The following is a 24,383-nucleotide window of genomic DNA, read 5'->3' on the forward strand; positions in this document are numbered from 1 at the left end:
TATCTCCCCTGCTGTGGGACACTGAGATGAGCCGGCGCGATTTTATTTCTCAACACCCGCCGAAGTTTGGGGTTCCCTTTCCCTAAAATAACGCCCGATCCGTCCCCTGCGCCCCGTCCCCTCCCTGTCCTTCCCGACCAGAAATAAACGCCGAGACGGAGAAAAACGGGTTTCTTTGCTAGAATAAAAATCGGGCTTATTTCCAAGGGGGGGAAAAAAAAATCGTGGTTATTTGCAAGAATAAAAAGCGGGTTTCTTTACAAGAATAAAAATCGGGTTTATCAGCAAGACTAAAAAACCAGTTTCTTTGCAAGAATGGGGAGCTGCTGCTTCGGGAGGTGTAGGACGGAGGGTTGTGCCGCGGCTCAGGGAGACGCAGAGAAAAGGGGGTGATTTCCCCGCTGAGTGCCCCCTAAATGGAGCTGGGGTTCACGCCCCAGCAGGTCCCCCCGGGCTGCGGGGGACACCGGGGGCCCGCACCCTGCTCCGCACCCGAGGCTGCCCGGGCGCTTCCCCGTCTCACCGCAAACCGTGGGGGGATTTTGGGGGGGGAGAAGGTGCCCGGGAAGTGTCCCCCCACACACCCTCAACTCGTGGAGGGTTGATGTGCCCCCGGGTGATTTTTCGTCGCCCCGCGGCCCGTTGCAGGTTGCTTCGCCTGCCGTTCTCGCAGGGACGGGAGAGCTGTTCCCCCTTCAACGAAAACCCGGTGGGGTGTTGGCAGGGCCCCCTGCGGCCCCCCCTTTCCGCACCGCGGCCGGTGGGGAGGGGAAGCCTGGCTGGGGGGGGGGGTCCCCCGACTTAGCTGGGAGCGGGGGGCGGCGGCCTTCCCCCGTGACCCCCCGGCCGTGGGTGCGGTGCTCACCCCGCGGTGGGACGCAGCCCACGGGTGCCCGGGGAGCGGGTACAGCCGGTGTGTGCGGACACACCCAGGTCAGATACACACACGCGTGTGGGGAACACACAGATCCCATATACCCATTACACACCCCCCCGGGTCGGATACCCGCCGGCGTGGCACACCCATCGAGTGGGTACACGCGTACAGGGCTGGGGGGGATGCGACACGCGTGTGCGGACACGCACAGGTCGGCACATGCAGAGGTCGCGGACACACCCGTGTCTACACACGGACACGGGCACCAGATACACACCCGCCGTCTGCAAACGCACCCCCGCCACCCCCCCAGCCCCGGGAGCTGCGGGGAGTCCCCAGCCCAGGCCGTTCTTCCCCCTTGCACCTCCCTTCCCCAAATTCGCTGCCTTTCTCTCCCCGGTTCCCCACTCCACCCATCCCACGCAATTAAAGGCGGCGACAGAGCGGGGCTGCAAGAGGCGGCGGCTGAACGGTAAAACCCCCCTCGCCCCCCGCCCGCTCCTTTTGACTGCACCAGGTGAAAGAATACAGAAATAGGTGAAAACACAGAAATAGCCCCAAAAGAGCGCTGCCCGAGGTTTGGCTTTATTTATTCCTGCGTGTCCCCGTGCCCTGCAGCCCCGGGCCGGGCTGAACGAGCCGGGTACCTGGCGGGGCAGCCCCGGTGGCGGCTCCTCGGGCCGAGGGGGTGCAGGGGGGGTGATGGGGGTCCCACTGCCCGCGGCGGGGGGCCTGGGGAGCCGCAGGTGCTGCTGGCGGGAGACACCAGCAATGGCTGTTTGGGTGTTGCATTAAAGCACGCTGCAGTGCGCACACAGGCGGCCCCTCCCCCCCCAATCTGCCTGTATGCTAATGACATGCAAAGCGACTCATTTGCATGTTTATCTCTGTCAATGGGCAAGCGTGGCGGGCGAGGTAATACGTTTCCCACCGTGGCATGGAGGCCTCCCCCCCCACACGCCCCCTCCGCGCCCCTCATCGCCCCGCCGGGCCGGGGAGGGCAGGGCGCCCCGCCGGCCCCACCGCCCAGCCCTGGCACGACGGAAGGCACTGCCACAAAATGGCTGCCGGGGGGGCCCTGCCAACCGCCCGAGCGCCCACCTCTGCACACCCCCCGGCCCATCCGCGCCCCCTCCTCTCAAACCCAGCACCGGATTTTGTCTTTAAGCAGTCAATCGGGGGTGCGGCACCCTTCCCCCCCACTTCTTCCTTCCTCCCCATCCTTCCTTTTCCACCCTCCATCCCTCCTTCTCCCCCTCCATCCCTCCTTTTCTACCCCTCATCTCTCCTTTTCCACCCTACATTCCTCCTTCTCCCTCTCCATCCTTCCTTCTCCCACCTCTTTATCGCACCTCTATCCCTCCTTTTCTACCCTTCATCCCTCCTTCTCCACCCTTGCATCCCTCCATCCCTCCTCCAACTCTCCTTCTCCCCCTCCATCCCTCTTTCACCTCCATCCCTCCTTTCATCCCCTTCATCCCTCCTTCTCCCCCACTCCATCACGCCTTCCCCACGCCCAAAGCCAAATCCTCGCTGTTTCCACGCGCGGGGGGATTTCTGATTTCCCACCGCCCGGGGACAAAAGTCTCTTCCCTCCTTCCGAGGGTTCCGACGCCGGCCTGGCCGCTGAGACCCCGGCAACTCGTGACCGTTGTGGGTCTGCCAGCACCGCGGGGGCCACCCCCCCCCGGTGTGCCCGGAGCCGCGGTGGGTGCCCCGGATGAGTTCGGCCCTCGGTTCCTCTGCTGAGGGGAGTGAGAGGTCTCCACGGGCACTAGCAGGGAGAAGCAACCGTGTGTACATTCACGCGTGTGGGCCCACGGATGGGACGGACATTGGAGGCACCTGTGCAGGTGTGCGGTTTTTAAAGAGCCACCAAAAATATTATAATGATAATAATAATTGTTATTAATAACAATAAAGCAGCCCCTCCCACCGCCCCGAGGTGCGCCCACACCGCTGTTTTCAAACACGCCCGTAGGAGCGCAGGGCTCTGTTTTAGGGAGCGGGGGGGTCCCCGCCGTCTGAGCGGGAATGCGGCGACCCCACCGCACCCTCGGCGGGGGCACGGCACGGCGCAACCCCCCACGGGGCGTGGGGGCCATCGGGCAACCCCCGGGACGGCGCACGGCTGTAATGCAATACAGTGTTATATACGCGCCATACTATATATACACACACGTATATTGTATGTTACGCTATAATTTATGATGCCATATTATACTTCAGGATGCTGCATGACGCGACGCGATGTGACGGCACAGGACCCGAGGCACGGCCCCCCCGAGATGTCCCCGGGCCGGCGGCACACACCCGTGGGACCGCCCCGCCCCGAGGCGCCGGCGAAGGACGCCCGCCTCGCTGCGTTGTGCTTGGGGAAGGGTTTCGGGGGAGCCCCTCCTGCCTCACCACCCGTATCCCACCCCTTCCCCGTCCCCTCTCAGCCTCTTATTCCCCCCCCTTTTTTTTTCCCTTGTCCCCAATCTTGCCCCCTTCCCCAGTCAAGGTGGTTTTGCTCCCTCCGTCCCTCATCTCTATTTTAACAGCGGGCGGGGGGGGGGGGGGAAGGTTTATTCTCCCTTCTTCACCCGAAATTGTCTTGGAAAAAAATAAAATCAGGCGAAAACCCCAATCTCCCAGTCTGTGCCCGAGGCCTTCTGGCAGACACGGCCTCCCCCAGACCCGCCCTGCCCCGACCAGTTTATCCCAGCACTGCCCAGCCGCAGGTGCTGGGAGGGGATTTATTTGGGGGCACCCTATGGCCTCCGCAACCCCATATATCGCACCTATGGAGAGGGAGGTGTGCCCCCAGCAGGGATGCTGCCGCTGCCACCCCGGGGGTGGGGTTTGCCCCCAATTCTCGTGACCCCCCCCCCCCATCCCGGGGGTCTGCGGGCCCGGGAGTGTCGGGTCCCGGGAGCCCCGGGGGTGTCGGCTCGCCGGGGTCCCCCCAGGCCCGCTCCCGGGTGGGTGTTCCCCTCCCGAGGGGGGCGGAGAGAGGCAGGCCAGGGCAGAGGCAGGTTTGGGAAGGCCCCCTCCCCTGGTTTTCCGGCTGCCCCCGCCAGATAACGTCACCCCCGCACCCCGGCCCGGGGGGGGGGGGGGGGAACGCACCCCCGGAGGAGGCTAGCCTGGGGCTCCGCATCAGCGTGCCCGGGGCCGGGCTGGTCTTGCAGGGGGATGCGGGATCCCCTGCTGAGACACCCCTTCCATCATCCCCAAAACCTGCCGTGCCATCGCGCCCCGCAGCAGAGGCAGCCCCCCAAAAGCAAATGGGGGGGAAACTCCTTCCCTTACCTGAGCGCTGGCCCGGGGGAGCCCCGGAGAGGGGGTGTGCTGGATCCGGCTCATTTTCTCCCGCCGTGTCCCGCAGCAGAAACTTTCTCGGGCCGGGGCCGGTGCGGGGAAGCCGGGCTGGACCGGAGGGACCCCGCGGCCGGGGAGAGCCGCACACCCCGGGCCGTGTTTATATGTAGAAAGAAGGGTAATTTGAGTGCTTATACCAAGAACCGGGGTTGTTAAGTTTGCAGGCAGGCAGCTAAACGGTGCCAAGTGCGGGCAGGGAGGGAGGGGGGAAGTGCGGGGGGGGGAGGCTGGGGGGGTGTAAGAAATAAAGAGCAATTGTCAGAGGCGAACAAAAGGCGGAGGATGGAAAGGAGCTGGGAATCCCGGGGCAGAGCCCCTCGGCGTGGACTTGAACTTGGGCTTTGACACCGTCTGCGAGGCGGAGAGCGGCTCCGGGCCGGGCGAGCCGGGCTGCGGGGGCGGGGGGGGGGTGTGTGTGACAACAGCCTCGTTGGCGGAGAGAGGGGACATTACCCCCCCAAACACCCACCTTTGGAGGGGGGGCGCTTTGCTTCAGGATGCGAGTGATCCCCGGGATAACCCAGACGGGCTGAGACCCGACGGGCTCAGCGCACCTCCCGATGAGGAGGGGGGCGGCGGCGGGGGGACCCCGTCGGGGCTGGCCGGGGCCAGACGGCCGGGGGGGGGGGGGCGCCCGGCTCTCACAGTCTGCGCCCGAGCCTGGATTCTCTGCACGTCCCGGCCGATCCCCCCTTTGCTGCTATTCAGCACTTAATTGAACATTAATGGCAGCTGGGGATGAGGTCATTGGAGCCGGCTTTTCTCACACATTTTTCATGCAAATCCGCTAAACTCTAAACAAATTTGAATAAAACCCCCTTTGTGCGGGCCCTCCATGGTGTTTTTCCACGGGCCGCTCCGCCTGTCTCCGCACACTTCATACGGGGGCGGGGGGGGGGAGATGTGCTGCGCCAGGGGGAGCGGTGGGGAGATGAGGGGGTGTGGGGGGGTCCCTGCCTGTGCCTGGAGCACCGGCCAGAGCCGTGTGTAACACCCGGAGAGGCTGTGTCCTCTGTGAGGCTCCCAAATCCAGAGCCTCCCCGCAGCAGGATGCACACTGCACAAGTGGGGCCCTGCACTGTGCCATCACCACCCTTTGGACCGCCCCCCCCATAGCACCAGTTCTCCCCAGTAATATCCATTAGCAGCACCAGTTCCCCCTGCAACACCTCAATAGCACCAGTCTGCCCCCAGTAGCATCAATCCCCCTGCAAGTAATGACAATCCCCAACAAACCATCATCACCACCCCCCCCCCCCAAGGAGCACCAGTCCCCCCAGCAACCTAAATCTCTCCCAGTACCACCAGTACCCCCAGCACCCCTTGCCGCACTGGACAATCAAGCCCCATTGCCTCTCCATAAGGTGTTTTTTGGGTGCTTGCAGCCGCACAGGGTAATGGCACGCAGAGCCCCTGACCCCCCTGCTCCGCGCCTCTGCAGGCCCCGCACAGCCCCCATTAGCATCCCTGCGCGCCCGGCCCCCTGCCCAGCCTTGAACTTGGCCATGCCGGGCTGCGCTCCTTCTGCCTGCCTGGGCTCACACAATGCCGGCCTTGACCCATTGTTTGCTTTTTTCGGGTTTCAGCTGGGAAAGCAGCCACCTCGCGCAGCCTGCCCCGAGCACGCCGGGAGCCGGGCACAATGGGGAACCCTGCTCTGCAGGCAGAAGGGCTCCAAATCATTTGAGAGACATATTCATTATATTCTTTCACAGGGGTCTGTTTGCATTGGGTTTAGCAGTTACTTCCCAGACGGGGTTCAGACCAAATAAAGATCGTTTAGCGGCGAGGGATTCGCTCGGGCTTTCAGGGAAATGTGTCTGATGTGGGGCACGGCACAGCCCGGACGCTTGGGTCTCGGCTGCTCCCGCTTTCCTGCTGTTTTCCCTGGATTTATTTTGTGCCCGTTGCCTCCTCCATCCCGAGACTGCACCAAATCACACAGCTCACTTTTGCAAAAGGGAGAGTTTATTTTCAACAATGAATGGGGTTGAGGGGATTTTAATGGGAGAGAATTACAGCCAGTACGTTTCTCTTACAGGAACAGAGAGGGTGCAATAAAACAGCAGCAGCAGGGCTGCCTGGCCCGGACAGACTCACGGTCCTCTGGGCCCCGAGCACAGCGCCGTCAGGACAGCTGCGCTTCCGCAGCTCCACACACCCAGGGATGAAGAGTGGCAAGGGCTGAGCTCTGCTCCATGAGCAAAGCCTGGTCCTAAAAGCTCCCTCCAGCCTTCATGCACCTGGTATTTTGCCAGGTGAGATGGTGGCTCGCTCAGATCCCTCTGCCTAAGCACTGTGGTCCTGCTCTGGGGTATTTAGGGCACCGAAGACAACGTACAGGAGTGATGTGGGACGATCCACTGTCTCTCTGTGTTGCCCTGGCTCCCTCCCCATGGCTGGACCGGTGTGATTTGAAGTGATGCAGAAACCCTCTGTGTTCATGAGTCAAAGCCGCCTTCTCTCTGGGGCCATTGGAGAAGCAGGTCAGGACCCTCCTGGAGAAAGCTGGAGACATCAGGCAGCAAGTCTGGGCAGGTGGTAGCCAACTCCAAGAAGGAATTCACAGGCTTGGAAAGTCCCTTCTCTGCTCACTGGGATCTAGGAAGGAAAGGAAAAAAATGGAGCAGTTACGATTTCTGGCAGGGAAGCAGTCCAGCAGCGTTTGGCTAAGAACAGACCAACTCATCTCACCGATGGAGCGAAACTCCAACCCCCTTTCCCTCCTCACCACACATTTCCCACGGCTCCAGACCACCTTACTTCCTTCCCGATCAGCAAAGCCGCGGTCCCTGAGACACTGAGCTCCCCCTGCGCCTGCCTGAATCCCCTACCTCTGCCTGACCCGCACACCGCCAGCCAGGGGAGGGCTTGCCGCTTGTCCTTCCTCCCTAGGCTTTGGGGCATGGGATTACTCTGCATGTCAGAGTCACTAAAGGCACAGCCCTCTGATGTTTTAATCTTTGTGTTAACTTTCCCTGCCCTCTGCGCCCTTGCCTGGCTGGAGAAAGTGATACCAAGCCACTGAGCTGGAGCCAAAGCTGTGACGCTCCGCGGATGTCTCCTTCTCGGCTATCCCCGCACCACTGGGGTTTGCCCCGCACATCTCGCACCTTGCAGCAGGTTCTCCTTCCTTTTTTCTGATTTTTTTTCTCTATTTCCTTTGCACTTTCCCCATAGCGAGCACGGATCCCCGAGCACAGCCTCCGAACCCAGTCCTATTCCTTTGCCATCCTCCCTTTGCCTTGCCTATAAACTGTTACACTGGAAGGAGTAAAGACTAATATAACTAATTCTTGAATACACTTGGATCCAGAGTGCAAAAGGAACCATCAGCTGGCTAATTTATTCTTTTTATTGCACCAAATTGTAATTTTATAAAATATTGCAAATTTTATAAAATATTTGCAAGCCCATTTTAAGAGATAAATCTTCTGTGTGGCTCTCTAATGAGCCGCCCTGGGAGTAGCCGGCATGTGATCTGCTGTAGGTCGCACCGCGACGTTCCCGGGCTGCGACTGGATGAACCACCGTAACTCTTTGAACTGTGCAAATACTCTACACTCTGGGGTCCAGGCTGCAATTTTCATGGGTATTTTTTATCTCTCTTAAAAATAGATCTTCTGTAACCCCTTTATTTCAATATTCATAAAATACTTGATGGAACTCCGAGGAAAATCCCTTCCCTTTCACAACTTTGAAGCAACCCTAAAACTTAAGAGGCAGAAGCCAAGCCTACCCCCACATGCATGGATTTTGGGGAGGATCACAGCTTGTGCCTGGAGAATCAGGGTGCCGAGAGGACAGACCCCACGCTGGCGTGTGTGTGGGGAGACTCAGGCTGCAAGAAGCCAAGGCTCAGCACTGCTTCATCCTACGTGACATTAGGAGTCACCCCCAACGCTCCCCGCAAAACTGGCAAGGATGTTGAGGTCAGGGCAGATGCATTCTGAACAGTAGTGGGTGCTTTCCCAAGCCCAGGACAGGAGGAGGAGGCTGAACCCTTGTGCTTGCCAGGGAAAACTCTTGCCGGGTGAAGACCCCTACCCTGGGCAGTGACAGCCCCTGCCCTCTGCCTGGGCAGGCTGAGCTTGTTGGGACCTACAGGGAAACTCATCTACGGTGCGAATAGAGAGGATGCTCATGGGTACAAGACATCAACCCACCCTGGAAATGATGCCCTGCATGCCTGGTGGGTTTGCACCTTCCAGCACTCAGTAACTGGGGGCATGAGGGGCTGGACCAACCCAGATGATTTGATATAAGCTTCAGGAAAGCCCAACGCACTTTCTCCTGCGGGCAGAGTTCAGCCTGGCATTGTGGGTGCCTGCAAAAATAGGGCTCCACCAGGACCCGATCCCAGCCCAGCGCTGCCTTCCCTCCCCAGCGCTCTGCACAGGGAAAGCATCCTGCAAAGTAGCACGTGGATTCATTATCTCTCTTTTTAAAAAAAAACAATGCATAAATAATTGCAATTACAGCTCAGCCTCTGCCCCAGGACTTGCTCCTGTGCCTCCCCGTGCCCTTACAAAGCCAGCGCTGAGGTTTGTACGCTGACAAACTGCCCCGCCACGGCAATTCTGGGCAGTGGGAAGGGCAAAAAAAATCCCCTCAAATAATGGCAAATGGATGCAGGACGCTCTGCCTAATCAGATTCCTGTCTCCTATTGAGGCCGGGAAGGAGGGACCCTGCTCCTCCCCTGCCCTCAGCCCAGCCTCCGCTTCACCAGCTCACACGGAGAAACTTTCTGGACAATTTAATCTCGCCAGGGTGTTACTTAGAAAAACCTTTTTCACTGTCAATTTTTTTGCCCTCCCTCCCTCCCTCCCTTCCCCCCCCTCCTTTTTCTTCTTCCCTCCCAGCCTTGATTGAATTTTGCAAGCCCCTGATATCTTTCTTTTTTGTAGGGATGCACGCTGCTTATGCAAATACCAGCCTTTCATACCACCTCCCTGGCTCAAGCCCTCCAACTTGAATGTGACCAAAAGCTGTGCTCTCCCCTGCTAACTCCTTAGCACAATTACACCTCCATTCTGCTCCAGGGGCCCGGGTAGGGGGAAAAAAAAATAAATTTAAACTAATAACACGTGCTGTTTGCTTTGGATAATTACAGGGGAGCTTCGGCTTCTAAGAGGTATGAAATATTCCGTTCAGCGGGGCAGGAGGGAGGCTCCGTGTTACGCCTACGCTGCCAGTTTTATCTCCTGGCGGAGATGCTCGTATGGCCTCTCGAGGCTCCCTCCATCTCACGCTCGTCCTGTGCACCTGGGCAAGCATTTACATTTCCTACGGAGGAACTTCTCACCGCTTTGGGCTACGGGAGAGAGGAGAAGGCGGCTGACATTTTTCTTATCTCAAGTTACAATTTCCTGCAAGCATCAAGATAATAAAACATCGGCAATGGGCAAGCCGAGCAAAATGAATGCGTCGGCTGGCTCTCCCGCGGCAGCGTGGGGACGACCAGGGAGAAAGGACACCCGAGGGATGCGGCTGCTCCACCGGCTCTCGTTTGCATCGTGGCCCTGCCGTTATTGTCCTCCTGCCTTGTCTGCTGGGGAAGTTTACGTGGAGGGCTTTTGCCAGGGCGAGGAGGAGGAGGGGAGTTTTCCCCAAAAGCACCCAGGAATCTGTCAAAAGAGGGACAGAAAAGAGAAGAAGAAGAAGAAGGGAGACAGAGAGTGGGAACGTCAAGGACCCCTGACTAATGAATAGCAAGTTTGCCCTTGAACCTCCCTGGGCTTTGCCATTCCCAGGCTCCAAACAAGGGCTGATGCATGCTTGGGCCCAGCTGCAGGGGGACCAGGCTATGGTTCATCTCAGACACTTTGACAGCCCGGGCCTTTTCCCCGCATAGCTCAGACTCGCCTAACTACTCCCCTGGCAACAGCTCAGTGCAGGAACCTGCGCTGAGGCCCTGCCTGCTGCATACAGAAGTGCGAGGAGGAGGGGAGCCGCTGGGAGAAATTAGCTGGAGACCGGCTTAACCCATCAAATGCTGGGCAGGCGTCGCCAGCCCTGGCACCCTTTGCTCCATCTCCCGGCTTGGCCGGCCAGGTGCTTGCTGGCAAGCATTCACCGCGGAGCAGGAGAGGGGCAGTGATGGGTTAGATGTGCCGAGTCGCTCTGTATCGCAAATCCTGTGACCTGCTACTTGGCCAAGACCCGGTGCCTTGGACCTGGTGGGGCTGAAGGTCCTCATGGTGCCAAGGACGTAGGAGGGAGCTGAAATAGCCGGCTGGAAAAGACCACCAGACACTGAGCGGGTATGGTCTCTCCTCAGTGCAGCGGGGACAGGGCATCCCTCTCTGCCAGCTGAAACCAGGGCTCCGGCCGGGTGAGAGAGGCACACACTTGCCCGGGCAGCTCTTTCTGCATTGCAGATCAAAGGCAGGGGACGAGCTGGCCTTAGGGGTCTGTGCTGAATGGCTGGAAAAAACAGGCACAAGCACCCGGCGGCTCCAAAGCTCGACCCAGAAATGTTCCCACATCCTGGCCCCATATAAATCAAGGGGGAAAAGGGGGGGCTCCATCCTGGCCTCTGTTTTTACAGAGCATCTTTCATGTGCAGCCCCTGAGAGAGAGGGTTTTGCCGAGCTTGTTAAGGACGGCTCCTGCGCCAGGCAGAGAGGGGGACGCACCATATGGAGAGGAGAAAAAGAAAAGGGGACACTGAAAATGGAAAATTATGCAAAGCAGGAGGAGAGGCGCTGGGGGGAAGGGGGGAGGGAGGCAGCAAGGTGGTGGGGGATGGGGAGAGGGGAGGCTGGGAAGGGAGCCCTGACTTGGGGGACACCAGCAAGCTGGCAAGGTGGCAGCAGGAGGGACAGAAGTTTCTCGTGACCCGGTGCAGGACAGCCCTTGGCACCCTTGGGTGCTGTCACCGGAGGGCAGCTCTCCAGCCTGGCCTTCCCCGAGTGGGTCTGGGCTGTGCCAGGGCGATGCCCGGCTGGACCGCAGCAGGGGCACCCTGCATCCGGAGCCATGCCGTGCTGGGAGATGCAGCGAAAAGGGGCCCGCGGTGACCTACTTCAAAGGTGTCCTCAGGACCTCCGTTACTATGGCAATGACATTGCGAGCAAACATTATGGTTTTTTTGGTCAAGGTTTTTGCTTTTAATCAATCACAAAAGCTGGACTCACGTACCAAGGTGCTGGGGGCCTTGTTAGAAATGGCCCCGAACAACAGCAACGACAGCAAAGGCCTGAATCACCCCTGGGTCTCAGCTGCTGGCATGGTGATGGTGGACACTCAGGTGAGTTAAGGAGAATCCAAAAGCAGCTGCCAGAGCTCTTCCCTTTCCCTTGGTTCCCAGAAGGTCCCAGTGCCGCAGGGCAGGCTGCAACCCCAGCATGGCACAGGGATGCTGGGGATGCTGTGCAGGCACAGGAGGGAAAATGAACTTTCCAGTCCCTTGTGTGTGGTGTTGTCCAGCTTGTGCTCAAACTCCAGTATCTGGCCTAACATGGCATTTGGAGAAATGACTTGGCCCTTCCCAACCCAGCTGCAGAGCTCCTTCTTGCTCTCTTGGAAACCTTGGCCATGTCCCGGCATCTGTGCTCTGCTCACCTTTGGAAAACTGCCCACCCTAGCACCATGATGGCTCCTCTGTCCCAAAGCCACCCTGCGCCTCCGGCATGCAGGACTCTGTGCTGGCTCCCTGTCCATGGGCTAGGACCACCTTGCACATCCTCACTGGGTGCCCAACCCCTCCTCCAGCCCATCTTTCACCCCAGCATGGAGAGGCACTCACTCGGTCCTTCAAAAATCCCCAAGTTTAGAACTTGTTGCTCTGCCTCCCCTGCTTGGTCCCCCCCCAACCCCTTCCCATCTGTCCCCCTTCTCTCCTCTTGATGGCTTTCATTCAGAGCAGCCGGTGCTTTTCCTTCACTCCTCAGTATCACCCAACACCCAGGAACACAAACTGCTCCTGGCTGCCACCTTCCTTCCCTCTCGGCCCTGGCACAGCCTTTGATCTCACACTCGTCTCTCCTACGCCACTCCCTTTTTTAGCTCCTTCTTCCGTGTGTTGCATCAGGAAACCTTCCCTGGCCGCATCTCAGATGGATCGCTCCATTAATCCCTTCTACCGTGCTTCCCTCTATTTACCATTGGTAAATTTACCATCAGCCCTCACGGTCGCCCTACGCCCCCAAACCCACGTTTCAGGCAGGCATGGGACAGATTCATGTGAGGCGAGTGCACGGAGATGGGCTGGTACACGGGCAGGCGTGGGACCATGCCTGCAGAGATGGGCACGCTTGGCCCAGCGTACACGTGTTCCTGCCTGCACACGCCAACTCCCACATGTTCCTGCCCACGTTCCTGCTGCCAGATCTGAGGCTGTGGGATCTCAAGGGGAGTTCTTGTTCTCCCTGGGACATGGGCACGGTTATCTGTGCAACACGGCTGCGGGCTGGGATTTGGCCTGTTCGGTCTTAGAGTCACTAGATGAAAAAACTGCTGTGTCCATCTTCTAGTGCCTTCAAGAGGTGTGCCCTGGAGTAAGGGTACATGTGTTGGCCAGATCCTCAGTAAAGCCATGCAATAAGCTGTAGGAACTGAAGAGGATTCATCTAAGCAGCACATTAAGAAAAACAGCAAAAAATAAAGTTCACTGGGGCACAAGGAAAACAGACCTTCCAGCCACAGAGCAGCTGTGTGGGGCTCCAGGGACGGGCAGGCAATGTGGGAGGTGTCTCACAGCTTGCTCTCAAGATGATGCATTTGCAACTGCTTCTCTTTTGGAACTGGTGGAGGTAAACTGATTCTCCTGCCCAGCAGACACATTTTAATCCGTGTACGTTTAGGCACAGGTACATGTTCTGAGCTGCTTTAAGGTTGGCAAGCCACTGTGGCAGAATGATGCAAAAATGAGATGTGCCTTCATGGCAGAGGAAGAACAGGGATCTCTTCTATCCCTCAGTATTCTGACACAGGCAAACAACTACCCCTCCAGGAATGAACACGGGTGAAGGGGCTGTTTGGTGTTCTCACTGCAAATTCTCACCCGCTAAAAATGGGTGGTGTTGGGTGTGGGGGGAGAACGTGGGGCTCAGGGTGTCCTTTGGATCAGGCTGGCCTCAGCTGCCGCACTGGAAGCTGAACCGTTTCCAAGGAGGATACAGCAAGAACAGCGAGTCCTGCCCAAGCGACGGTCCAAAGCGTTGGCACTTCGTCCTGATTCAACCTCGCCCCAGATTCCTGCCCCTGGCGTGCATCCAGGTTTCTTTCTCCTTGACCCATCTCCATCAAAAGAAGCACCGTTATGAGTCTCCACTCTGAGTTTTTAGTCTACAAATAGAAGCAAAACAGTGCCTGCTCCAGAGCTGAACATTTCCACTAAAACCTATTTTGATGTCTGTTCTGGAGAAAGAAACCTTTGGGGACTGTGCCCCTTGTATGAGATGTTAAATATTTCAGCCTCCAGCAATACAAGACACCGATACCATATTAAACTATACAATTGCTGTATGTCCCTGCATTCCCGCCCTGGCTACAGAGCTGGACCACGGAGGAGCATCTCCAGTAAACCTTCCTCCAGACAGGGCCAGGGAACCAGCTTCCCCGAGCATGGGGGCACGACGTGCTTATCAGGCAGCAGAGCTGGCTCTGCCACCCCGCACAGAGAAGCTGCGCCATGGGAGCTGCTAAAAGAGCATTTCATTTCCAAACAGGGCCCCAGAGACCTCTTGTGCGAGGGGCTCGACGGAGCGAGCCAGGGGAGTGCAGAACAAGGAGACACAACCCCAGGCTAAAAAAAAAGCCAGACCCCAGACTTGTTGGACCTTATGGCTCTACACCAGGGCTCAGGCTGGCCTGTCCCCTTGAATCAGTGCATCTTTCCTATGCCACCACCCACAGGGAAACAGCGAATTGGGATTTTTTCACCTCCTTCTTCCCCCCATTTCCCTCCCCTAACTCCTTTTCCGCATCATAAGCAAAGTCCTAATAAAGCTCCCATCCCCACTGCCAGCCCTGCACCATGCTCCCAGCAGAAAAGAGATGCAAAGCCACGCTTGGAATCTGATTCCCCGGCTTTAAACGCTGCTCTGCCAGCAAAGTGCGACTTGAAAGCTCCCCTGTCACAGTTACAAAGCTCCGAACAGCCCTTCCTCGGATAATCACGCTTATCTCCAGATTAAGAAAGAGAGACCTGCAGCTGAGGCTGGTCACATGGGCTGGGATGTGGGCAAATCTCTTTTAAACAATCCCCATATAGCTGTGACCTCCACCGCAGCCCCAGTACACCGTCCCTCAGTCCCACTCGAAAACTGGCTCTGGAGACACGACAGAGCTTGTGAGAGGAGACCGCGCTGGAGAGAGCGGGGGCAGGAGGGAAACTGGGGGGGAGGAGTGAGAAAGTGATGCAGAAGAGGAGGATGAGAAAGACGGAAGAAGAAATAAGTAAAGGGAGGATGTGGGAGAGGAATAGGATGTGGTGGAGAGGGAAGAGTGCGTGTATGGAGGGGGAGAATGATGAAGGACAGGGAGGTCTCTGCTACTCTTCCTGCTGGGGATTAGTTGTCCCCGCACTGTCCTCACTTTAACTCTTCCCGCTCTGTCCCCGGCTGGCAGCCTAGCCCGATTACGTGACTCCAGCTGTGCCAAGCAGCCTTGGCAGATCGAGCGCGTTACCTACTTTGCTGCCATGGATTCATTAAGAGGCTTTGCTTATGTGGGAATAGTCATCCCAACAGGGAAAAGAAAAAAAAATCCTTTTGCAGATCAACCTGGCGAGGAGCTCTGACAAAGCGGTTTCCACGGCCCTGCCCAGAGCTTGGGAGCAGAACTAAGGAGAGGCAGGGATGTGCAAGTGGGAGAGGGGGGCAGAGGGGTGGGAGATCAGCTGGAAGGTGTCCCCAGCAAGGCCCCTGCTCAGGGACGAGGCACTGGCCAGGGACGGAATTGCCAGCCCTGTCCAGGATTCTGGTGCTTGGTTCTTCTTGTGATTAAACGCCACCTTGCATCTGGGTCAGGCACGGATGACACATCCACTCTGTGAGCAAATGAAAGGTCCAAGCAACTGCAGAGTGACTTTTTCCCACAGCAGGTTCCCCTTGTACATCCGTGTGGGATTAACACAATTACTTTGCAATGCAGGAGCCCAAACAGCTCCGAAATGCGCACAGATGAAGAGCACTGGGGCTGGACCTCTCCGAGGATGCCCACGGTCTTGCTGGCACCAACTCGGGGTTTCCAGACGCAGGACTCAGCCACCGGCTGCAGCTTGCCGGGAGGGACCACGCTGCTGCCTCCCCAGCTGCTCATTATTCACCCTGCGCAATTAGGCACCGCTGATAAGTCACACAAAATTGCCTTTGTTCTCCAACTGGATGACCTGCGTTTCACGGGAGTCCCTTTTTCCTGCACATTACTCACAAGTTGCCCACTGTACCTACTGCTGGAACAGCAGTGAGGATTTTGGGGTGCTCTTTGGGCTGGCCATGAGTGCTTCCTTGCAGATACCCCATGCAGGTTGACGGGGAGGTGCAGCCTGGCCCTGTTTGCCTTCCTGGACTTCTCTGAGCACAAAGGAGAGCTGCTCCTCCCACAGCCCACCCTGCCCTGCCAGGGACCTGTCAGCTCTCCTCCAGGCAAGTGGCTTTGTCAGTCCCTGGCTACTCTACCATCTCTTCATGTCACCTCTCAGCTCCCCTCCCAGCAGCAGAAGAAAGCCCAGTGCAGCTGCAGAGCCAGAGGGGGAACAGGCATCAGCCCTTGCCCAACCCAAACCCTGCTGATGCCAACAGCCACCTTACCTTGTTCATCAGGACCTTCCCTTTCCCCCCCAGCCAGCCCATCAGAAGGAGTCAACCCCATGCTCTGCTACTAAGGCCAAGCCATCTCCCACCCAGGCTTCCTGCAGGACCAGTCCTGCACCATGGTGTGTCTGCTCCTGGTGCTGGTGGTGAAGGGATGGAAGAGAAGGCAAAGTGGATGGCAGCCAGCATGAAGCTGGGTGCCACCAAACTCCACAGCAGACAAGCCATGTCACAGCAAAACTTCCTGAAATGACCTCCGCTTCAGAGCAGCCTTGTGCCATGTAATTCCCTGCTCTTTCGGCATCCGGCAGCTGCTCAGAAGCAGACAGAAGCATGGGGAGAAAAGACATGTTGGTGCATTCTAGAGCTTCTCCCAGTCTGCTCAAGAAATGTATGTGGGCTCTTAAGTGTTGTTGATTTAAGGGAAATGACGCAAAATTAATTTAGACAGGAAATTAATTACATGTGAACTGGTATTTACATCCCTACGCCTACAATGAATTCGTGTGTGAACCTACAGAATGCAGATGGATGGATGGATGGATGGATGGATGGATGGATGGATAACAGCACTCTTGTGCTGGTCCATATGCTGGGGATGTAGAAAGACTTTTCTCTGCGTTGGTAATTAATAACTCTATCTTGAGCAAATGTTGATAAATTCTTTATACCACACGTTATCTCTGTCTCTCCAACTCCTGTTCTGCATTTCCATTTGCCTGTTTCCACTGCTTCACCCCTGGCACCCACACACTTCACTTCCCTGCCATATTTTGTAACTGGCAGCAGATTTGACTCCCTTTCTGGAGAAGCAGGCGGAGGTTTTGTTGCTGGGGCTTTGTGTGAGTGATTGCATGTGTATGTGTATATACAAAGATGGATACAAATGCATTGGAAATAAATACCTTTTAAGGGACTTAAGAGAGAGAGACAGGGCAGAGGAGAAGAAAGAGCCTACAGACCCTCAGCCAGACAATCAGCAAAGACGAAGAGAAAGACCCAGTGAACCAAAAAAAAAAAAAGCCTCAGTTCTCTTTTAAACTCTCCATGATTTGCAACGAAAGCAGCAAATCCCATCGCTGGGAAACCCAGCTCTGCCAATGCACCAGAAGTCGCAGCAACCCTCACCCCTTCTTCTCCCAGCTCAGCACAGCTCAATTACCCCAGGCTGCCAGGCTGCACTGAGCACACCCCTGCCGCCCCGCATCTCCCCTGCCGCCGAGACAGCTTTCGCCAATGGAAGGAGTACAAATATATTCATTGGCACCTTATCAGACATGCATGCAAAACTAATTAACATGGGGAGACATGCAAGCTGCCACCCAGCCACAAATACACACCCACGAGCATGCACACACACACGCACGCATGCACAAGGCAACCCTTGTCTAGGGGGGACATTCAAAAGGCTTTGTCACTAATTTAGGCATCTGTCTCAGTCTGGTCTGGTCCTCCTGGCTAGGCTGGAGTTGTGGTTTTTTTTCCCACTCTGTTTGACAATGCTGGGAACATGCCCGGAGACCCCTCATTCAAATCACCCCTTGACAATGGTCTCATTGTGTGAGCATATAGAAAAGGGAAAGGATGGGGGAGAAGATGTGGAAGGGGGGGTAAGGAATTAAAATGTGAACCCGAGGAAGTGTTTACTAACACAAGCCTCGCAGCTGCCCTGTCTCTCCTCCACCCCCTTCTTCCGCCCCTGGCCTCTCTGATGGCCCAGCTTGTCCCCAGTGCGAGGCGGGCAGCGGATGGCGGGACAGCGGGACAGTGGAGCGGGAGCAGGAGCAGGGCTGCACAGAGGTGCATGGAGAGATGGCAGACCGGAGGGATGAAGCCTCAAGGCATTTGAGTCTTCTGTAGCAGAGGGGCAGGTTAGGGTTTGGGAAGAGAAGATGGAGCCAGATATGCCTTGGAGAGGATTAATGACATAAAATGTTCTGAGAAGGACATCTTCATGGAGGAGCAAGGGATTTATTGGTATAACTACGCAAAGGCTTTCCAGACAGGGACAAAAAGTGTTTAAACCTGGCCTCGTGGATTAGAGCAAGCAGGCAGACTCGCTGTGCGGTTTGGACTGCTCTCTTTGGTGCTGCTGCCAGACACGCTATAGTGTGAGAAGAAAGGGAGAGAGCAGCAGGGTGTCAGGGCTGGGGGCTCAGGGAATGGACCAGACTCCCTTCAGGACCCCGCTGTCTGCCTATTGCTAGTTATTAAATATAAGGAGAAAAAAAAAAAAGGAAAAAATGCCCCCAATGCCCTGACCACCCCCCAGCCATGTCTGCCGAAGGAAATAGCGAAGGTGCAGATGGGGGGTGTTAGCCCCCAGCCCCACCACGCTTGGCTGGCCTCAGCAGACACCATTCAGCTGGAAATGCCCACAAGTCAACAGAGCAAAGGGAACAGGCGCTGGGGAGGGGAAGATGATGACAACATTTTCCATATATGCAAATGCATCCGCACAAGATACCCAGAGGGAGACAAAACAAAGAGACCTCAAAGAGGCTGGCTCCGAGACCCGCACAAAGCCAGATACCTCTGTACACCTATGGTGTTTGCACGTGAAGACCTGCGCAACGTGAGATGCGATGCCGCCCAGAGGTTCCCCCATCTGAGCAGATATCAGCCCAAAGAAAGCCTGGTTGAGGAGCCCAGTAAAAGCTGCAAATGCAAATGCCACAATCCCACGTCCTCCTACACAAACAGATGCACCTTAGGAGTATGGAACTATTCCTGTCCATCAGCTCAGTCAGAGAAGAGAAAAGCTGTTAAAAAACCCAAAAGAGCCCTGCCTCAGTGTGGCAGAAGTAGCCCGGCTCCCCTGACATTGCTCCTGCAGCCAGATCCATTGCCTGAACCTTTGTTTGGTTTCCGTAAGAGGAAAGCTAAGAGATTTCTGGACATCGCTATAAACAGGGCAGGGTAAAACGTCACACACAAATCTGAGAACACGCATGACAGCAAAACATTCCCTTCCCACAACCACTGCGACAAAACAAAAGTCACTTGTGCAAACATTTCTGCTTTAAAAGGGAAGCTACTGCCAAGTAAGCAAATCTGTGCTTTTTATCCAAACAAGTAGTTGTGAGCAGTTTTATTGCCACATTCCCCTGACCCAATACACAGGGCTAAGCGCTCCAGATACGGTGACACGTAGGTACTCAGGGACAGAGCTGTGGTTTTAATAGGGCAATGCAGACACCGCGTGAAATAAAACCCTACAGAGATCAGCTTGCCAGGACTCACGGCTGAGAAACGCTATTTGATGGTAAAGAGAAACAAGGACACTCACAATTCTGTTCTCATTTCCATGCCGTAAATTTGGGCAGCTTTTACTGAACGCAATTAAATCCTCACTTAGGATTTAACCCGGTGAAGCTGAGGGCAGACCTCGGTACAAGACTCACCTCTGGGCTCTTCCCCCAAACTTGCTCTGCAGAGGTCAGCAGGAGTTGTGAAAAAGTTGAGCGGAAAAGCAGGGGGATTCGTAGTTCCCAGCCTACGTGGCCATTTCAAAGTCCCCCCCCAGCTCCGTCTCGTCTGTTCTTTCCTATTTGCCGCTTTGCTCACAAAGCCTTGGCTGCAGGCGAAAGTCAGCGCCAGCCTCGTAAGCACAGAGACTCAAAGGTACTTGGGCATCTCCTTCCTTTACCTCTAATGGGATCTGAAGACCTCAGCAACCCTTCAACACATCCATTCCCTTCCTCTGGGGGCTGATCCTTCCTTTCTGATACCCCAAGGGCCCCAGCATAGATCCCATGCAAGACCCTTGCAAGAAACCACGCAAGACCCTCTGTTATTAACACCCATTTGACTATTCTTTAAATTTTACTTTATTCTAAGATGGTGCCTTTCAAAGGCTCTTTTGCTCACCAGCACAGTTTAACACTCCGGGTTTCACAAGCAACAAGTGATAAAACTCCTCACTTACTTGCACCACATAGGTAAGGTCAGCTCTGGGCTGTGACCTTAAATCTACACATGCTTTTCCCCTCAGACATTGAGAGGTGTAAATCTCAACATCTCATTAAACAGCTCTGCAGATCACTCAAAACAGATTGCCTCACAACATAAGTTTTAGGCTGGTCACTACCCACGAACAGATGATTTTACATGACATTTATTCATGCAAATTGCAGAGGCTGTAGTCTGGTTACCCAGCAAGAGCGTAAAAAATTACAGTTTAGATGCGTAAATGCTGGCACCATCATAGAAGGCAGGATGAGATTGGAAACACATCCCTGGGTTTCAAATGCAGTGCAACAAAACTTAGAGCAAGTCCTCGTCAGATGGGGGTTTATCAGGAACGACCCCCCCTACAAATGACCCAGGGGAGGCGGGGAAGGGCATGCACAAGGCTGCAGGGGCTACGGAGAAATGAACTTATTCGCTGCATGTGCAGGAACCTGCCATGGGGAGAGCACACGCGACATTTTACGTCACTCACAAAGCCTACTCTGTCCAATAAAGTGGGGAAGTAAAACAAAGCATGAAATGCAGGCATAAATTAGCATCCCTCTAGTCTAGCTTTATTTGTGCTGCTGCTGCTGTGGATTAGCATCTAGCTGGCTGACAGGCTGATAGGCAGACAGAAACAGGGAGAAATAAAAAAAAAAAAAAAATCAGTGGGTGTCTTTTTTTTTTCCCCTATGGTTCCAGGGATGTCTGCCATCAAAGTGCAGACACTGTTCATCCCTTTAGGACCATAATTTTTCCATCTTACTGGGAGAGCAATAGGCTCTGCAGGAAAGCAAATCCCTCTGAGATGATAGTGCCTGCGCCCTGCGAAGCTGGCACCTGTCGTCTGACTGCAAGCCCAGTGCGAACCCATCACATCCTCAGCCAGCATCCCTCCGGCATCCACAGTATCACTGGGGCAGCATTTGCAGAGAGCCACAGAGCCCTGGGAGTGGTTATGGTGTGGGGCTGGGAGACCTTGAGGATGGCACCTTGCCACGCCGCAGGCATATACGGGGAGCAGGCGCCCCGGGATTAGCTCTGGATCATGTTTACCAGTGCTTGGGGCAGCTGCTTCCTTCACTGCTCGCAGCCACGGCTGGGTTTGGTACCTGATCCCAGATGACATGACTGGGATCTCACGCCAGCATCTTCTCTCAGTTCATGTCAGAAATGTGTCACTGCCAGCTCCTCAGGCAGGGGGACCTGCAGAGAACAACCATCGGGCTGTCACACAGTGTCCCGCTCCTCAGGGCTGTGTGGCAAAATGAGTGGTCGTCACCAGAGACGTCCCTTCTCCCCGGGCTTGGTGGCCTCATGCCCACCCGCCCTTTCTGAGCACAGCCACAGCCACAAAGGTACAATGCTAAAGAGGTGCCAGTCCTGATGGCCACCACTCCAGTCCTTCCCAAACCAGACAGCCCTGCCAAAGGACATGTTGCTGCCCAGGAGAGCTGGGATGCTCAGGGAGGATGACATCAACATGGCACTCGTGCCCAAACTGGAGGAACAACAGCACCAAACTTAACTGTGTTCAAAACAAACTGCAAAACCCACTTCCACCCTCACTAAGCAGTTCACAGCTTGGTTGGGCTCTTAGGTCACAGGAGATCTCTAGTCCCTGCCTGCCACTTTTTAGGCTACAGAAAGCAAATTTTCAGCCGTTTTCAAAGGTGGCCTAGAAAACACAGACTAATTCTGCATAGCCATAAAGCGAGTCCCTCAGGAGCGCAGGGTGCAGTTTGAACACCTCAGTGTCCCTCTGCCTGCCAATGTGACACTTACTGAGTGGGTCTGATCAGATAACACAGGTCTGAAAATTCCCCAGGATGTAGTGAATCCTTTCTCAGCAGAGCCCACGCAGCTCCTGGGCCCCACAACCAAGTGTGCCAGCCCCATTGAGCACTGGTGTCAGTGCTGGGCTCTGCCTTTGCAGCGGGGAACAGGGAAAGCCTTGCTTGCAGCAGGCATCCATGGCTGGCTCTGCATGTCTCATGCCCAAATAGGTCAACAGAGGCAACCCTTCCCCAAAGGAGGCACAAGGGCACTCTGTGGGGCTTGGGAGACAGCCACTGCTGGGAATAGTCCCCTCCACACCCACACACCCACAGAGGCATCTATGGAAACATCCTGTGGTTTCACCAGGGTGGTTTCTCCTAGGGGCTAGGAAGGAAGAGAAGGATGAAGACAGTGCAGAAACCTAAGCCTTTGTTTCCCAGCACTCAGCCATGTTGCACGCTGGAGACCAGCCACTTCCTACCATATCCTCAAGCTCTTGCAGCAACAGCAGACACTCCTTTAACCTCTGGCATTTGGGGATGGAAGGAAGCAGAAGTCAGCCAGAGCCTACAGAAATGCAGCGAGCTGCAGGAAAGATCTTCCCTTTGCAAGGGAAACAGTCCCCTAATGGGCACCCCAGCCAGCACTTATCTACATGAACCATTTGTTTCCTCCCCAAGCACTCAGCTTGCTCTGCCACATCACCCATCAACCTGATTGCGAGCAAAATAAGTCTGATGGGTCCCAGCCTAGCACCCACTCATGAGCCCTCTGTATGTCTACTCTGCTCCTCAGTGCCTCGCCATTGAGAAGCCTAGCCTAGGGACAGTGCAGGACCACAACTGCTTTATATGCTTGTACAAGCCTAGACTCTTGCATACAGTTTGCCCTTCATTTTGGAGAGCTCCAGTACACTTCTAAATAAGATATATCAAAACTTACACTGGTTATAGCACACCCAGGCAAGTGGCCGCTGGGGTCAGGGGGATGCCTATGAAAGGTATCACAAATGGACTGAAGGAGCACATTCCCCTGAGACACCGGTCCAGATGGCACCTTGGGACATGTCTGCAGCAGCCTGGGGAGATCCTGCATGGTTCCATGAGGACACCAGAGACAGCATCTCCTCCTCTGGCTCTTAAGCAGAGTCTCCCACAGTGCTGCATGCAGTACATGACCTCTCAGTTAAAGCAAGGACCAAATAAATTTTAAAAGGCATTTCTTCCCTAGTCCTGGCAGTTGGGAAGCCAAATGCTGTTTTGCAAGCTGTCCCCAGAGTGAGACAGATCCATACATGTCCACAGGCACAGCCAGCTTGCGTCCGTACAGCCTTGTCCCCACTGCTTCCACAGGCACCTGCACAGATGCGCATGCCTCACTTGGTCTCTTACAGAATAGGGTGCTGGGGACCAACATCAGCAATTATTACCTTCAGAGGCTGAAGCACACACCACAGGCCTTTGCTTTCAAGTTTCTCTGTGCCCAGGGCCATACAAGAGTGGCTGGGACCACTCCTGAGAGTCATCAGTACGTCTAGTGGCTTAAACGAGACCCAAGCCAGCCACCATCCAACCCAACGTAATCCATGATACTGTGAGTTGTCAGGCTCTCTTTCACTCCCTGCTCAGTGTTACGCAGCATCCTAGGCTGTCAGCCTTGAGCTTTGAATACCCAGAGGCTGGATCCCTAAAACTGCTAAACCTGACTCCAAAAAAACCCAAGTATATGGAGAGATTTTTTTCAGACTGGCAATGCCTAAGCCTGACGAAGTCTTTGACTCGTTTCCAGACATTTCCCTGCAATTATGATATCCCTAAATACATTTTTTGTTAGCATCATTTTATTACTTCTAAGCGAGAACTGAGACTTTCAAACAGCCTTTGGTTACAGTTGCTGGGGGTTTGCAGACAGACACCCCAAATCCCAAGCTTTGCACTAAAACCTCTGTGAATCGTTCCGGCCCACCCTTGCCAGCTGCTCTTTTACCCAAAAGGCGCCTGCCCTTCAGAGCAGGATAGTAGAAGAAGGGAGGAAAGCTGGAAAACAGCCATTTCTGGGACTACAAATTAAATCGGGAGGAACAGCCTCAAAAGCCTCTCCTAGTCTTGGTCACCAGCAGGAGCTACTCCTGAAGCTCCCACCAAATGTGTCCAAGTAAGAGCCAGAGGAAGACACATTGCTCCTGCCTTGCTAGATTTTCTCCCAAGCTTGTCAGCAAAGCATGCTCGGCCATGGCTGCCCAGTGTCTGCAAACCTGGCCTGACACCCTCTCCTTTGCGTGGCTTTCTGGACACCTTCCTCTGCCTCCCGCTGCCCTCCCTAATTCACAAAGCCAGCACTGCTGCTCGCAAAGTGCGCGCCATGCCACAGAGAGCAAAGGTGTGCTCCTCGCGGCTTCCTGCCCCAGGCCTTCTGCCAACACCGTCCCGACGTGGGGCACGCAGGCAAAAGAACTGCCAGAGGAATCCACGCCAAGCGGCGCTGAACACGACCTTTCTGCTTTACAGTGGTAACCTGAATCCTAAATACTGGATTTCTAGGCATGCATTAAAACCATGAGACAATGGAGACGGCAAGGCTGGGGCTGGCTGCAAGCCAGCTCTGCGCTGGCCTCGCCAGTGCCCGATGTTTCCCATTTCCTTCT

The 24,383-nt window shown here is 55.6% G+C and overlaps 1 long non-coding RNA gene across 1 annotated transcript in view; it reads right to left on the reverse strand.

Moving 5' to 3' along the window:
* Positions 1–6,193: 6,193 nt before the first annotated feature.
* Positions 6,194–24,383, reverse strand: part of LOC142603534 (uncharacterized) — a 40,942-nt gene continuing 22,752 nt past the window's right edge. The window contains exon 3 of the long non-coding RNA XR_012837482.1: positions 6,194–6,844. This is a non-coding gene — a long non-coding RNA (uncharacterized LOC142603534). The remainder of the gene's footprint in view (positions 6,845–24,383) is intronic.

Source organism: Balearica regulorum, chromosome 12 (genome assembly GCF_011004875.1).
Source record: "Balearica regulorum gibbericeps isolate bBalReg1 chromosome 12, bBalReg1.pri, whole genome shotgun sequence".
In the NCBI taxonomy this organism is placed as follows: Eukaryota; Metazoa; Chordata; class Aves; order Gruiformes; family Gruidae; genus Balearica; species Balearica regulorum.